This window comes from Cynocephalus volans, chromosome 5, assembly GCF_027409185.1.
Source record: "Cynocephalus volans isolate mCynVol1 chromosome 5, mCynVol1.pri, whole genome shotgun sequence".
Lineage (NCBI taxonomy): Eukaryota > Metazoa > Chordata > Mammalia > Dermoptera > Cynocephalidae > Cynocephalus > Cynocephalus volans.
The window spans coordinates 21,451,426-21,468,871 of NC_084464.1; positions in this window are offsets into that span (position 1 = coordinate 21,451,426).

Sequence of the window (17,446 nt, forward strand, 5' to 3'; positions counted from 1 at the left end):
GTGTTTTTGTTTTCAGGCTGCCTGGGTGGCCCAGCCAGTTATGTGGAATAGTGTGTGATTGTGAAGGCAAGGACCTGGTCTCGTGGGACAACAAGAAAAGGGAGACAATTGTGAGTGTTCTGGGATCGAGGTCCAAAGAGCAAGGGATTTTTCTGTCTCTCTCCCCTCCTTCCTGTCCTCTTCCTCCGTGTGCCACCTGGCCCTGCCCGGACACTGGGCCTGCCATATTTCTCCAACAACATTCTCCCACAGAGGACTAGAAGGATGCCTGTTGGCTGAGTGCATGCGTGTCCGTGTACATGAGCATGTGCACTTGTGTGGGCTTGTGTGTGTTCATGTGCACGCATGAGTGCATGCACGTGGCAGGAGGGAGGAGGGAAGACTAGCAGGTGAGAGCATGTTCCCCCTTTAAGCTTGGCCTTCAGGGCTGCATGTGATCCCATCCTGTCACCATCAGATGCCAGGATGTCATTTTCCAGCTTTCCCATCCTGGGTCCCTTCCAGTGACTCTTGTTTCTGGTTGCACATGTGTTAGTAACATCTATTCACGGTAGTGATCACTGTGGTGTGTTGAGTTCTGGCCTCTGCATGGAGGGAGGACAGTGGGCCTGCCAGCCCCCTTTCCCAGCCACCATTGGCCCAACTGTGGGTAGAGGTGGTGGTGGTGTCTGGGGATCCATGTTCTTTGCAAACAGCAAAGGCCGGTTAGCTTAAAAAGTACCTCACTGAAAGGCTATCGGGAGAGGTGGCTCACAGAATGAGTGGAAAGTGGGAGGACCCGGGGAGACTAGGGCAGGAACCAAAGGCCACCCGAAGGGCTAGAAGGCAGGGTCTCCTGGTTCAGCATGTGGCTGGCTCTGTGATGAAATGACCACCAAACGTCCAGCTGACTGAACTGAGCCTTATGCTTACCCTTTGCCACACTTAGGTGGGAGAGGGAGGTTATGTCACGCCTGGTGTCCCTAATAGGAGGTGAGCCCTTGGGCTACATAATGCTGGAGCAAACATTTCCCAAAAGGAAATTGAGGTGCCATTACGAAGGAGGAATGGATACCAGGCAGCTTTACTCTGCCTTAAAACATCTCCCGATCCAAGTATCACATGGCTGAAATTTTACCATTAAGTATTCATTCTTTTGGAGAAGATTCTCCATGATCCTCTCAAAATATGTAAATAAAACTGGGAATAGTAAAATATTACTATCTTAATGTTAACTAATGGTGTGAATGAATCTCAATAACATTAAGATTTTGGGCCTAGACATTGAAATTGGGATTGGGGGATAGATAAAGGGAGAGAAACAGGAAGAGAAACAGGAATGGAATCAGGAGAAGATTGGTAGAGACCACCAGAGATAGATTTTAAATTATTTTAGAGTTATTTTGGGGAGAGTGCAGCTACAGGCTGTATAGGCCCACTGTGCCTTTACCTTAGAGTCAGAAAAGTAGATATAATTAGCTTTCTTTGCCCTGGGGATTCCTGATCTGGGGCATGCATCTATCTGCAAGACTGTCTTACCTATGTTTTCTAGGCTCTGGCACCTTGTCAAGTCAGAAACCAGACACAAGGTTGTCATCTTAGTTCCCACCACCCCAGGCCCTGCCTTCGTAACCTGCTTGCCAGCACAGGTTTCTGAGGACCGGGCCTGACCCTGCTCTCGCTGGTCCTTCCAGGAATCAAACCCTGACTGGGATCCCCTGCTGTCTCCACCAGACCTCCCAGCCCCAGGCCCCTGACCGTGGCTCATGTGCTCACTGAGATGCCCACTCAGGAGCCCTGGCTGGGTCTCCTTCCACTGGTTGCCTGTGGGACCCTGGGAGCCTGAGGTCTGATGGTACCCCTGCTATGGCTTAACCATGCTAAAATGTTCTTCTGTGTGCGTGTGTGTGTGTGTGTGTGTGTGTGTGTGTGTGTGTATGTGCGTGCCATGGACTTCCAAATGCCCATATAAGACAGACTTTCCTTTATTCACAGAAGGGGAAAGCTCCAGTGTTGACTGTGGCTAGAGAAAACCTTTGCCAGCATTTTCTAATTTGTGAAGTGAGTTTAAGTGGGCTGTCCTTCTCAAAAGGGCTAGGATGCCAGGGTTAGATAAAACCACCCACACATTCCATGTTAATACAAGTAGATGTGTTCATATTCTGCTGTCCATTCTTTTAAAGAGTATCTGTGGGGGTAGATATTCATCCTCTAAAAATGGATCATGAAGGGAGTGACATTGAAATGGAAGAATAGATGATTCCCAGCCTTGCTCTTCCCCATAAATAACCAGTTTGCAACTATTAAAAAGCAGACTGGGAGCCCGGAACCACTGGAGCTGGGGGAAGAGGAGAGAGCAGTGGAGTTTGTGAAGGCGTGAGAGGCCACAGCAAGAGGGTGCAGGGACAGTGCTGATCATTCTGAGCCCTGGCTGTTTCTGAGCCAGTGTAATACTGGGTGGGGAGTAGCTGCAGCACATGGATCAAAGCCAGAAAAACCTGCAGTGGCAGCCTTTGCGTGAGCTTGCTTGAAGTCTGCAGGAAACAGATGGGTTTCAGAGAGCACCAGACCAGGCCACAGGCTATAAAGACCACTGGCAGGATTCCCCTGGGCCTGCATAGGAGCAAGTGACCAGAGCTGACTAGAGAAATGAGCTTTCCAGAGGCCAGCAAATTATCATGAGGGATGTGTACATGTCCTGCCCCATGAGAAGTAGCTGGAGTGCAGGAGAAAGGCTCGTCTTCTGGGGGAACATGGGGCACAACATGAGCAGCTGGCCTCAGGGGAAATCAGTCAGGGTGACAGACCTGCAGGAGGCACAATCTGTAGGAAAGACTCAGTCACAGGCTGGAACTTCCACACATCCGAGACCTGGAAGTGATTAATGTCAACGGTTAAAATCTTATTTGCACAAAAAGCCTTCTCCAGAGAATCAGTAGCAAAACAGGAACTTATACCAAACACAGAGATTACGTTCTGGTCCCCATAGGAAGTTCCCCCAATTCAAGAATTAGCCACAGGACAGCACATTAGTTCCAGTGCAGAATCTAAGTGGTGGTGGTAGCTGTTAATCCACCACAAAATGGAAAACAAACCAACAAAAAATCAAACAAAAAACCCATACCAGAGACAAAGCTCTGATATTAACTAGTAAAGATCTAACACAACTAAAGAATACCGTAGCAGTTTCTCAAATGCTCATGCATTAGTATAAAGACACAAAGATTGAGAACTGAGAAATATGTCACTACCAAAGGAAACAAACAAAGCACTGGCAATGGACCCAGAGGAACAGCAGATCTATGAAATGTCTGGCAGAGAATTCAATATAACCCTCTTAAGGATGTCCAGAGAGTCACAACAAAATACAGCAGAAAACTAAATGATATCTGGAAGACAATTCAGGAGCAGAACAAGAAATGACAAAATAATAGGATTAATTAAAAAAAAAATAGAAATTCTAGAAATAAATAATACATTATCTGAACTAAAAAACTCAATAGAAAGCTCCAATAGCAGACTTAATCAGAGGCAAGAATCAATGAGCTTAAAAACAAAACAAAATTATCCAATCAGAGGAACAAAAAGAAAAAAGAATAAGAAAAAATGAAACAAATACAGCAAATATGGGATTCCTTCAAGCAAAACAACTTCTGCATAATTGGCATACCTGAAGGAGAAGAAGGAAGAGACTTAGAAAGCGTATTCAAGGGAAAAATGTTTGAAAATTTCTCAAGTATGGAGAAAGATGACAGCACCCAGATACAGGAAGCTCAGAGATAGGTTGCCAGTCAAATTCAATCCAAGAGGAATACCCCAAGGCACATCATAATCAAATTATCAAAAACCAAAGACAAAGAATACTGAAAGCAGCAAGAGAAAAGAAACACATAACATTCAACAGAGCACCAATATGTCTCTCATCAGAGTTCTCAGTAGAAACCCTGCAGGCCAGAAGAAAATGGGATGATATATTCAAAGTGCTGAGGGAAAAAGACTGTCAATAAAGAATTGTCTATCCAGCAAAACTAACCTTCAAATATAAAGGAGATTTAATGTCTTTCTTACACAGACAAAAACTAGGGGATTCATCAACACTAGACCTGCCTTACATGGAAGGCTAAAGGGAGCTCTTCAATTTGGAAGAAGATGACATTGAAGAGTAGCAAGAAAACATCTGAAGATACATAATTCATTAGTAAAGTAAGGTCACAGATAACCTCAGAATACTCTGGTGTTGTAAGGGTGGTGAACAAACTGCTTATATCCTTAGTATAAAGACAAAAGGACAAACTTAAAAAACAGTAACATATACAACACCATAAAAGAGATAGGCAACATTGAAACATGAAACTCAGAACAACCAAATATCAAAAAGTCAGGGGGGAATGATGCCAAAGCGTAGAGTTGGCTTTGGTTTTTTTCTTAGATATCAAAATTAAGTTGTTATTCATTTAAAATAATTTGTTATAACTATAGCATGATTTTTTGTAAGCCTCATGGTAACCATAACACAAAAACTTATGAGACATACTAAAAACAAATAGCAAGAAATAAAAATATACAGCTAGAAAAAAACCACACAGTCACAAAGGAAGAAAGTAACACCAGAAAAAAGGACAAAAGTATCAAATAGCAAAATGACAGTAACAAGTTCCTAAATATTAATAATAATCCTAAACGTAAACATTAAATGCCCCAATTAAAAGACATGAGTGGCTGAATGGATTATAAAATATGAACCAACAAAAAATGAAAACTATAGACTGATATCTCTAATGAATAACACATAAATCTACAAACATGTTATATCACATCAATAGAATGAAGGAAAACAAACCCATATGATTATTTCAATAGACAGAGAAAAAGCATTTGATAAAATCCTATACCCTTTCCTGATAAAACACTCAACAAATTAGGTATAGGAGGAATGTACCTCAACACAATGAAGGCCATATATGACAAACCCACAGCTAATATGCTGAATGGACAAAAAATTGGAGGCTTTTCCTCTAAGATCTGGAAGAAGACAAGGATGCCCACTTTCCCCACTCTTATTCAGTGTAGTGCTACAAGTTCTAGCCAGCACAATAAGGCAAGAGAAAGAAATAAAGGGCATCCAAATTAGAAAGGAGGAAGTCAAACTATCCCTATTTGCAGGTGATGTGATCCTATACATAGAAAACCCTAAATACTCCACTAGAATATTACTAGAACTAGTAAGTGAATTCAGTATAGTAGCAGGATACAAAATCAACACACACACAAAAAACAGCAGCCCTCCTATATACTAATAACAAACAGCTGAAGAAGAAATCAAGGAAGTGATCCCACTCACAATAACTACCCCCAAAATGAAATACCTAGGAGTAAATTTACCCACGGAGGCAAAAGACCTTACAATGAAACTGTAAAACACTGGTGAAAAAAATTTAAGAGGACCCATAAATGAAAAGATATCCCATGTTCAGGGTCAGAAGAATTAACATCATCAAAATGCCCATATTACCCAAAGCAATCTACACATTCAACGCAATCTCTATCAAAATACCAATGGCATTCTTCACAGAAATAGCAAAAATTATCTTAAAATTTGTATGAAACCACAAAAGACCCTGTAGAGCTAAAGCAATCTTGAACAAAAAGAACAAAGTTGAAGGCATCATACTTCCTGACTTCAAAATACACTGTAAAGCTATAGTAACCAAAACAGCATGGTACCGGCTATTTTGAAGGTAATGCTGGCTTCATAGAATGAGTTTGAAAATATTCCCTCTTTTTCAACTTTTTGGAAGAGTTTGAGAAGAATTGGTATTAGTTCTTTGAATGTTTGGTAGAATTTGGAAGTTAAGGATAAAACAGACAAATTGGCAAATGGAATAGGATAGAGAATCCCAAACCCATGCACTTATAGCTGACTGATTTTCTACATAGGTGCCAAATATATACAATGGAGAAAGGACATCCTCTTCAACAAATGGTCCTGGGAAAACTGGACATTCACATGCAGAAGACTGTAACTAGACCCCTATCTCTCACCATACACAGAAATCAACTCAAAATGGATCAAAGACCTAAATTTAGAACCTGAAACTATGAAACTACTGGAGGAAAACAGGAAACACTACATGAAATGGGAGTGGGCAGCACTTTTTTGAATGAGACTTCAAGGGCACAGGCAACTAAAGCAAAAATATGCAAATGGGACTGGATCAAACTAAAATGCTCCTGCACAGCAGAGGACACAGTCAACAAAGTGAAAAGACAACCTACAGAATGGGAGAAAGTGTTTGCCAACTATACATCAGACAAAGGGGCTAATATCCAGAATACGTAAGGAACTTAAATGACTCAACAGCAAAAGTACAAATAACCCAGTTAAAAAATGGGCAAAGGACCTGAACAGACATTTCTCAAAAGGAGACATACAAATGGCCAACAGGCACATGAAAAAATGTTCAACATCACTAGTCAGGGAAATGCAAGTTAAAACCAAACTAAAATATCATCTTACCCCAGTTAGAACAGCTATTATGAACACGACAGATAGTAACAAACACTGGCAAGGATGCAGAGAAAAGGGAACCCTCCTGTGTTGTTGGTGGGAGTGTAAATTGGTGCAGCCACTATGGAAAACAATATGGAGATTCCTCAGAGAACTAAAAATACATCTATCCTATGACCCAGTTGTCTCACTACTGGGTATATATCCAAAGGAAATGAAATCAACATATCAAAAAGACACCTGCACTCCCATGTTCATCACAGCTGTATTCACAATAGCCAAGAGATAGAATCAACCTAAATGTTCATCAGTGGATAAATGGATTAAAAAACTGTGGTATATATACACCATGGAATACTGCTCAGCTATTTAAAAAATGATATAATTTGCAGCAACATGGGTGGAACTGGAGACCATCATGCTAAGTGAAGTAAGCCAGGCACAAAAAGACAAATACTGCATGATTCAGTCATAGGTGGAATCTAAAAAAAAAGTGGTTCTGACAGAAGTAGAGAGTAGAGAGTAGAGGCCAGGAGGGGAGTGGGGGGAGAAGTGTTGGACTAATGGGTACAAAACTGTGCTGTCCACGCTAAGTGAATCATTGTGCAGTACATGCATGTAGTGGAACAACACACTGTACCCCGCAAATATGTACAAGTAAATGCTGAAATATTTTGAGTAAAAAAAAAAAAGATTACCTTTTTTAGGGAAAGCCAAAGTCATTTGGAACCAAAACTGGTAAATAAGGCCAATGACATTCTTTGTGGTGGGAAAGCTGGTTTCTAGTCCCTTATAGGGTGGCTTTAGGAAAATCTTGTCACTTTGTTAACCATGGTTACCCTACCTACAAGGTTACGTTAGATGATAATTAAAGTCCTTCTCAACTCTAACCAAGCTCCGGAAGAGAAGAGAGAGACACAGAGAGACACAGATGGATGGAGGCTGACCCTGAAGCTGGCTTGGAGCAGTCGGCTTGGTTTTCTGCCCAGCACGTCCCCTTCCCTGAGCAAGCCCAGTTGCTGAGGGGACCACTTTGAATTTTTAAGTTCTGATGTGTTTTCGAAAAACCCAGCCACACCACTTCATCATTATACTTCCTACATTAAAACATGGGCATGCAGTGAGGACTTTGAAATCTTCACAAATATGTTGTTTACAAAATCAGGGCTGTGCAGAGCATCAGTGAACTGGGACACTGCTGGCCACACTCCACTTTCAGCATGAAGCAGAGGTTTTGTGCTGTACCCTCCAGAGCAGGAAAGTGGGATCAAATATTTTTGAAGGATTTTAGTAGCATTGCTGAAGACAGACAAATGTAGATATTTAAAAATATATGTATTTAAGATTTAACCAGTGCTTATATGGCCCTCATCATGTGCCAGGTGCTGTTCCAGAACTGTATGCCTGTTAACTCATTTAATCCCCACTGGGGTTCGGGGGGCTGGGGCTGTACCCCCCATTCTACAGACGAGCAGGCTGATGCGTAGAGAAGTTACTGCCTTGCCCAGGATATTACAGAGGACGTGTGGCCATGCTCAGATACAAACCCGGGCAGGCTGGCTCTGGGGGTTCAGCTTTAGCTGCCGTGCCAGGCTGCTGCCCCCTCCACGTGTGTTCCCTCCTAGGGGAAGAAGCCACTCCTCTGGAGGGGGGTGGTCCAGTTAATCTGGGCTTCACTGCTGTGCCCTCCCCTCCCTCTCCAGCACCTCAGCACTAGTGAGGGTCAAGGCTGTCAGACCACCGACAGATACAGCGCTCAGCATACCGTGTGGCCTTCACAGGGGAGCCTAAAGACGAGAGTGCACATATTTGGAATCAGGCAGACCTAGGTTTGAATTCCAGATCTGCCACTGACCAGCTGGGTGACCACGTCCAGTCTGAGCTTCAGCTTTCTCATCTGGAAAATGGAGATGGACTGTGCCTCATGGAATGGCTCCAGGCTTAAATGGGATGCCCTGCCAAGTGGCTGGCACATAGTGGGCACTCAGCCATGCCACACCCTTCACCCAGCGAGCAAGCTATCCTGGGCCTCCGTGATTGCTCAGCATCTGCCCGGCCCACCAGGCCCTGCCTCTTGGCAGTGGGTGGAGCTGCGTTGGGTTCCATCCTTTCTGTGTCCTAAGAATCTTCTGTGGATTCCCTGCAGCAGACAGGAGAACTAGACTGTATCAGGCACCGGCGCTGTGCTCTTGGAAGCATTGCCAAGTAGAGTTCAGAGGGCAGGAAGAGTAAAGAGAAAAAAGAAAAAAGAGGAGATGTCCCCGTATTTGTAAATCAGAGATGATTTGCTCTGCAAGTACCCAGGATGGCAGCTACAGGACATCCAGATATCACAGTCTCTAAGTCCCTTTGATTGGCTGCCCCTCCTCATGCATGAAGGCCACACCACTTGAGCACCAGAAAATCAAGGCCAGGAAGCACTGACTGGACGTGGGGCCTGAGCTGAGGGGCATGTCAGCACCCATGGAGGGCAGGCTGGTGCAGGGTCCCTGATGGGGCCCCAGGCAGGAGCAGAGCAGGCTTTGCCACCTTGGACTCTCAGGGACTCCCTGCAGGGAGGGAGCCCCAGGCTCCCAGCGGCAGCTGTTGGGTATGGGGTCTGAGTCACCCTGATGCTTCCTGATCAGAAGTGTCTCTACTTTGTGTGCTTTTTTCCTATAGAAAAAAGGTTGACAATGAGGTGAGAGTCTGATGACATATTAAAGTCATTTTCTTTCCTCAAGGAGTCTGGGATATACTGGAAAGAGGGTCAGGGGACCCAGGCTCAAACCCTGGCTTTGCCAGTCATCAGCTGGTGATGTTGGCCGAGTCACTGAACTTCTCAGAGCCTTGGAAAGGTTGCTGTAGGTCAGGGATCAGCAAACTTTCTCTGTAAAGGGCCTGGAGTAAATACGAAAGGCTTTGTGGGCTGTACCATCTTGGTTGCAGTGACCAGCTCTGCCATTGTAGCTCCAAAGCAGTTACAAGTGATATGTCAGTGACTGGTCCTGGCTGTGTTCTAATGAAACTTCATTTACAAATGTGCCGCTGTGGGGCTGTACTGTGCACAGGGCATCGGGCCAGCAGGAACATGGGGCTGAAATCCAGCCACACTCAACTGCCCATCCATGTGCCTGCCCTGCGCCTCAGCCCTAGAGAGGATATCGTTCCCTGTTTCCTAATTTGCACAAAGATTCCTGTGTGTGTGCTGGTGGAGGACCTGTGGCCAAGAGAAAGTGGAGCTTCTGCTCCAGGAGTGGGAGAGGAGCAGGCCCGTGCCCCTGAGAGCGCTGCACGGCTGGTGCAGGCCACTCAGCCCTGCTGCACTGCACGCTCCTCATCCACAAAGGAAGAGGTCAGAGGGGCTGCTCCAAGGTGCCCCCTGCAGGGGGATTCTATGACTCTAGGATTGCCAGCTATTTCTGACCTCACCAGTCTGGCACAAAGTGGCTTGGAAGCCGACAGAATTCATCTCTCCTTCAGTAAACACATCCAGCCCGCTTGGTGGCTCTGACATTTCACCTGTGTCTAGGGCAGAGCTGAGGAGTGCTGCCAGTGGCTCACGTGGGCCTGGCATCTCATGCTCTGGCCTGAGCCCTCTCCCTCAAGATGGCATTTCTTGGGAAGCCAACCTCTGGTGCCAAAGGGAGCAAGAGGCACCCCCGGCCCAGCCTCCCTCCCTGGGGGAGGGCACCCTGGACTCATCACCTTGACCTGGGTACTGCTCAGTAGTCAGTGGCCACTTCGTCTCCCTACTGTGGACCATCCAGGCAGAAAGTGACCTTTTCTCATCAAACATCTCTGCAGGAGGGGAGTCTGCACCACCGCCACAGTGTGCACCACTTGGTGTTGAAGCTCCTGCAGCCACACGACAGGTGACCAGGACAGCTCTTCTTGATTCTTCCCGGGACCGCACAGCAGACCGCGCCTGCCACCTCCTCCCTGCCCACTCACACACAGGAAGTTAACAGTTTCAGATCAAGGCTGCTGCTTTCACCTACTCCATTTAAAAACCAGAGTCCAGCCTGGTTGGATAAGCGAATCCTTGTGGGATGACACCTGCTGGCCCAGTCCATCGTCCTTCACTTTTATCTTCAATGGAAGATGAAAAGCCTTTTTTTAGGGGCCCCAGCAACCTGAAAGTGCTCTGAATTCTTGCGTTGTTAGAAAGCTGGCTGAGTGTATTAGAACGCCTCCCTCTTGGGAGTGAGTGCATAGCATTTCTCCCTGGAGTGCCTGGTGGTGGGAGGGGCTGCTAAAACACCTTCTCTTCCAAATAGAGGAGACTTGACCTCACTGACAATTGGAAATGGTCCAGGAGTACTATGGTCCCAGGTGATGACAGTGATGGCCCCACCCTAGCCCTGGAATTTACCCTCTTGCACCTCACCGTGCCGCCCCAGGACAGCCTGGGAAAGCACAGGTCTACAGAGAACCTGGGCAGTCTGAGAAGTGTCTGTGCATGCAGTCACAACTGCTGGTCCCTGCTGCAGGTGGGAAGGTAGGGCTGAGCCAGCCCCATGAGCCTCCTTCCTCTTGTGCATCAGCTGGCAGGACTAGGAAGTGCCCGTCACCCAGGACCTGCCTTGCTGGGTCTGCGCCTCTTGAAGGACCCCAATAGGAGACCTCTAGGTGGTCCAGGGACTCTTCCCCATACCTCCAGGGGAGAACTCAGCCTAGGGCCAGGTCCTGGGCATCTCCATGCGGACTCAGGTATCTGTGACTTCAGAATGAAATTTGACGTGGAATGAAAGTAGGAGGGCTCAAGAGGGGTGCCACCTCCTCCAGCAATCAACATGGTTGATGGAGAGACTGATTTCTGGCAGCACGCTGGATGCTCCCAGGGACCCCCTGAGCAGGAGTCTCTCCCAGGGGTATCCCTCAGGATTCTGTTTGTCCTCTGCAAGACCTCTGACTTCCACCCCATGGGGCTGCTGTCCCAGAGACCTCTCCCCTTCTCCTCTCCTCACCCCACCCACTGTTGTCAGGCCAAGATACCAAATACTTAAGCACGCAGGTGTGGGATTTAGAAGACAGGTTTGGGACTCAGGGTATGATGTGTGCATACTGATTAGATTTCTCCTAGTTGCTGTGTCCTGTTAGAAATTCAGCCTGGCACAGACTTGGGATCCAATCATTCTCTTCCAGGAATTCCCTCTTCCGTCCTTGTCCTTCAGAACCTTCTTCCTCCTGGCTGTCTGTCTGTCTTTCACCTTTAGGTGTGGGCCCTTTGTTCAGCATTGCAGGCCCTGGAGAAGGAAGGGCTTTTCCCCTCTGAGTCCTCTGCCTTGGGTCAGGCTTTCTCGGCTATTTGGGGGATCTGTCCACGCAAAGTTCCTGAACCATCCACCCTCTGGTTCCATCTCAACTGTCCCTCCTTGCATCTAGTTCAGCCCCTTCATGGGGCCCTGTCCCCTCCATGTGGAATGGAGTGGAGAGAAGAAACCCACTAGGTACATGTCAGCATGTCGGTCAGCCGTACTCCACCCACGTGGCATGCCCAAGTACGGTTATATATTTTCCCAGGTTCTAGCTTCTCCAAATTTCACTGTGCATTTTCTTGCATCTCTTTACCAATCTGGGGCAAAACTCCCTCACTGGAGTCAACTGGGAGATTTTAAAGGAGACTTGTCTAAATGAATAAAGAACTGTGAATTATAGAATTTTGCTTAAACAAAGAAATGTAGTATAATCTCTTTAAAGTGGGCCCCAGCCCTTATAATGGCCTGTGAAGCCCTCCGTGGTCTGGCTCCTCTACCTTTCTGACCTCTTGTTCAGCTGCCCACCCCCTGCCACTCTGCTCCGGCCACAGTGGCCTCCTTGCTTCTCTTTGCACACCCCCAGCTGACTTTCATCTCTGGGTCTTTGCAGTGGCTGTTCCACCTGTCTAGGACACTCTTTTCCTACTCATTGTTATAGCAAACCCCTCACTTCCTTCAGGTCCCTGCTCAAATATCAGCTAATTAAAGAGACCTTTCCTCTCTTGTCCCCTCCTTCAGGGCTAACACTTTATTTTTATTTTTATTCTCTAACACTTTACTTTTCCAAAGCACTTACAACCTTTTGACAGACTATATATGCATACGTATTTGTATACTTGTATATGTGTGTGTGTGTATTTGTTTATGATCTACCTCCTTGCACTAGAGTGTAAGCTCCAAGAGAGCAGAATCTTCATCTGTTTTTGTATTTCTTTCTTTCTTTCTGCACAGCTCTGTCCTTCGCACTTAGAGCAGTGCCTAGCAGAGAGAGAGGGACTTCAGGAAATGTCTGTTGATTGACAGAAAGAAAGTAGGCATAGAGTTCCCATGGGTTCTGGGAGGGTGTTCAGGTAGGATGTCGAGGGTAAATAGGGTGGGGAGAGGAACGGAGAGGGTTTTGAATTAGTGTCTCAAAGCGGAAGCCTGGAGAGTGGTGGCCTCAGACACTTTCCTTACTGCTGAAGCAAGTTCAGAGCCTACACCTTAGCCCAGGCCACACAGCGTATCGTTGACAGCAGGGCTGAGACAGGATCCTGGCCTCTATTTCCTAGCCCAGTCCCCTTCTCCCATCTTTGAAAATGGTTTCTTCTCTTAGGTGGTGACATACATACCCTGCAATCTCATTTAAAATGATTAATTTGCTTTGCAAACTCTTTTCTTGTGGGTAGAATGAAGGGAGCTTTCATTCGAGCCAGCCAAGCACCATCGATTTAGATCCGGTGGGATTGGAACGAGGGTGTTTGATGAGAGCCTCTGGGTGGGGGAGTGTCTTGGAGGCTGCTGGAGACTTAGACATCTGTTGAAGCAAGCTCGGTGCGTTCCTGTGCAGCAGCTCATCTTATAATCAAGCTCATGGTCATCGGATTTCTCCATCTCGTGCCTCCAAATAACCGCTTGTCCTGGTTTACCCAGCCTCAGCTTCCGACTTTAAAAAATGACATTCTAGCACAAAAATACCACGCGTCAACAGGCCTCTTTCTGAATTTGCACCCAGAGTGCGTGCTGGCTCTGCACTGGGAACTTAGCCCCAGAGAATCTACTCATTGCTGAGCTTGGGCCTGGAGGGGTTAAGAGAGCCGGGGAGGGAGGGGGAGGAAGGGGAGCAGGTGGGTTTTATTTACTAGGAGGCGGCTAATGATAACAGAAAGAGGGAATATCGAGTCTTGCTTGTTCAGGTATGTGATTGAGAAAGGCCATCAGCAGAGGGACCAGGAGCTTGTTAGAAATCACCAGGCCATTATCACTGAGATCAACAGCTGCCTCTCGAAACGGGAAGGAAATAGAAACAATCTCAAGAGAACGAGCAAATGGAAAGATTCCAACATGCCGGGCAAACAAACATAACTTCATAAAAAGTCTACTCGGGGGTAAAGCCTCTTATGATAATTATATTTTCCCAGCCATTGGTCATGAGGCTTCTGGGGCATTGGCCTGGGGCCAAGGGTCCGGGGTCAGAGGCAAAGGAAGAAGGACAGACTAGCTGAGTGAAATTTCAGGCTCCTTCCTTCGCTTCTGGTCAGGGACTATGCAGTTGCTGACTTTAAAAGGTAAGGGGAGATGGGGTAACCAGGAACCCTAGGTCTTAAGTTTTCTAAATTTACTAACAACTGTGTACTTAAAAAATGCTTAGTGCATGCATGACGCCATGTTGTCCTTTCCGGGGAGGGGAAGACTAAAAGGCCTGCAAGAGTGCTGCCTCCTGGAGCTTTGCATGTCCTGTTTCCCATCCAGCAAGGGGACAGCGGTGGGTATGTGTGCACCAGTGGGTATACATATGCACACATGGAGAAGTTTCTTGTTGGCAAAACATGCAGGGTGGGTGGAATTATTTATTCTTTTACAATTCTCTGAACCAAACCTTGAGTTTCTTTAGGAGAAGTTGATTGCTAACAAATCAAAGGGAACATGGAAAATGGCCATGTCAGAGATGAGACCTCCTGGGCCTGGCCCTGCATCGGCCCAGCTACTTGTGGTCTGAGGTCACCACAGGGGCCATGACTGGGCCTGGCAGAGGTGAGGGGGAAACACAGACAGCCGGTCCTGCTGCCTGTCTGCCTGCCCTCCTGCCTCAGGGTCTGTCTGAGAACCTGTCAGTCCTGGGCCATCTCTCTCTGCAGCCCTATGATAGCATTCTTTCTGTGATAATTTTCAGCTGGTGACGAATTTAGCTAAGTCTCTCATTTGGGCTTTAAAAAGCGTCATGAACTACTTGCACATGAATTCAAGGGTAAATCACAGGAAGGGTGGATGGAAGGAAAGACACATCTGCGGAGGTCGCTGGTGGAAGAATATCTTCTTTTCCTTATCTTGGTTCCCCTGTACATGGCGGAGATTGCCTCTTAATGAAACATGGACAGGATTTTGGACACCCATCTCCCATGGGTCCAGGATGTGTTCACCCTTTGGGGAATCCTGTGTGTGGCCCCCAGAGCTGTCCTAACATGGCTGTGTCGCTGAGGTGGAGCATAGGCAGAGGGCCAATCGGTCCCAATGAGCTCCTCCCCACTGAGAAGTCATCACTAGTGGGGGTCCCAGAAGCTTAAGCTTTTGACTGACTGCTCCAGTAGGGTGAGCAATCCCTCTGCTGGACCTTGGAGGAGAGGTGGGAGGGAGAAGCTGTCTGCCAGGGAGTCAGGAAAGCAAGGCTGGGGTTCCTCTCCTGGTCTAGGGCACTTGTCTTCCATCAGCTTCAGCTACCTCTTCTGTCAGATATGTAGTTGGTAGCAGGTGATTGGGACAGGTAAGATCTGTGGGCAGTCAACTTACAAGGATGGGTTGTAAGCTGTCAATCTGGACCAGCTCATTTTTCAGGTCCTTCAGTGAGCCCTAGCTGTGTGACTTTGGGAAGCCACTTAACCTCCACAACTCTCAGTTGTCACCTTAAAGGAGGTTAAGTGACATTTACTTTGAAGAGTTGGAAGTATTGAATGAGTTAATGTACATGAAGTGTCTAGCTCAGGGCCTGGTACATAGCAGCCTCTTTTTTTTTTAAAAGATGACCGGTAAGGGGATCTTAACCCTTGACTTGGTGTTGTCAGCACCACGCTCTCCCAAGTGAGTGAACCGGCCATCCCTATATAGGGATCCGAACCCGCGGCCTTGGTGTTATCAACACCGCACCCTCCTGAGTGAGCCATGGGGCGGCCCAATAGCAGGCTCTTAAAAAGGAGCTTCCCTCCTAATTTCCTTTTCCCTGATTTCCTCACTGCCCATTCTACATTCTTCTCGCTCATTTGGCAAACCAAGTTTGAGAATTGGAAAGCCACGTAAGGGGACTGCATTAGTTGGATTCCCTACATGAGCATTGTATTAGTCTGCTTCTGTTGCTTATAAGAAAATACTTGGAACTGGGTAATTTATAAAAAACAAAAACAAAAACAAAAACAAAATCTATTGCTTACAGTTTCTTAGGCTGGGAAGTCCAAAGTCCAGGGGACACATCTGGTGAGAGCCTTGGTGGTGGCGACAGTGACAGCAGAGTATCACAGTACGAAAATGGTGGAGTGGAGAGAGCAGAAAGAGACACTTCCTCATGTGCTCTCCTTTAAAAGTCCTCAGAACCACACCCCTGACAACCATTATTAATCCATTCACTAGGCTGGTTCTGCGATCTAATCACCTCTTCAAGGCTCCGCCTTTCAATTACCATGATAGGATTTCCCACCCTCTTAACAGTCGCAGTGGGGATTAAGCCTCACTGAGTTTGGGGGGCATCCAATCTACAGCAAATGTGTTCACTGAAGGACATCCTAGAATTCTACTCTTGGCCCTCTTGGGGTATGCTACAAGTCACCATCACTTTGTGAAGGTTAGCATTTTCTGCAAACCCATTGTGGAAGACACTGTCCTTTGTAGACCATGTTCCTTGAGTACAGCTGTGTGTGATCTTAGATGTTAGTACAGACAAATAAAGTCCTCCTTGATGTTAGGCCACTATGGAATAGAACATATTTTCCCTTTTTTCTTTGCTCGCCATACAATTCAGGTAGGTTTGTGCTCAAAAGCTATCACTTCTGAGCTACTTGCATTACATACCTCCTTTTACATGTCCTTCAAGGAAACCTTCTCTGACTCCCCAAGTCTGGGAAAGAGGCTACTTCAGTGCTCCTGGCCGACCCACGATGATCTCCCTCAGAACACTCAAGTAGATAGCCTCCCTTTTTTTGAGCACATGCACACACGCACACATATACATGCACACGCACACTCACTCACGCACACACACACACAACCCTTTAAGTTTCTTGAGGCCAGGGAGTGTGTCTCAGCTCAGTACACCCAGCACAGAACACTTGGTATCTGGAACTTACCCTATACTCGATAAATGCTCATTGAACGAATGGCCGAAGAAAGAATTTTAGTTCAGGTTTCAGGTACGATTATCCTTCCTGCTGTAGTCTATGGGTTTTTACCTTTTATAATGAGTACACACCTGTTCTTATAAGCACAACTTTAAAGCTTCTCAAAATTATGTGGGGTGGGTTGTCAGTAAATGAATAAATACATAACTACATATCTCTTCTGCAAAGTCTTCTTTGCCAACTCCAGCCAGGAAGCCCCCAGAGCTCAAGAACTTTGGAGTAAAGCAGGACATACAGTTTCATCCTGCTCTGTCACTGGACTGCTGCATGAACTTGGGCAGGTCTTTCACCTCTCTGACCTTCACTGCCATACTTACAGAATGGAGGAAATGACATTACCCTCACAGGGGAGTGGAAACTAAGCAAGCGCACATCAGTGAAGTGGGTAACAGGATTCTTGGCCCACAGGAAGTGCTCAGCGAATTTTCACGATGAGTGAAATTTCGTTTCTGGCACAGTGATGCGATGTGCCCTATGAGCCCTGCTGTTCTAACTTAAACGTGAGCTCCTTGAGGTCAGAAGCCTTGCCTGATGCTCCTCTTATGCAGCCTTGACCACCTGTCTCAGTGCTGGCCACATCGGCTCTGCAAATCCCTGGGTTAACTTTGGAACGCCCCTGGAGAGAATGCACAGGCGTT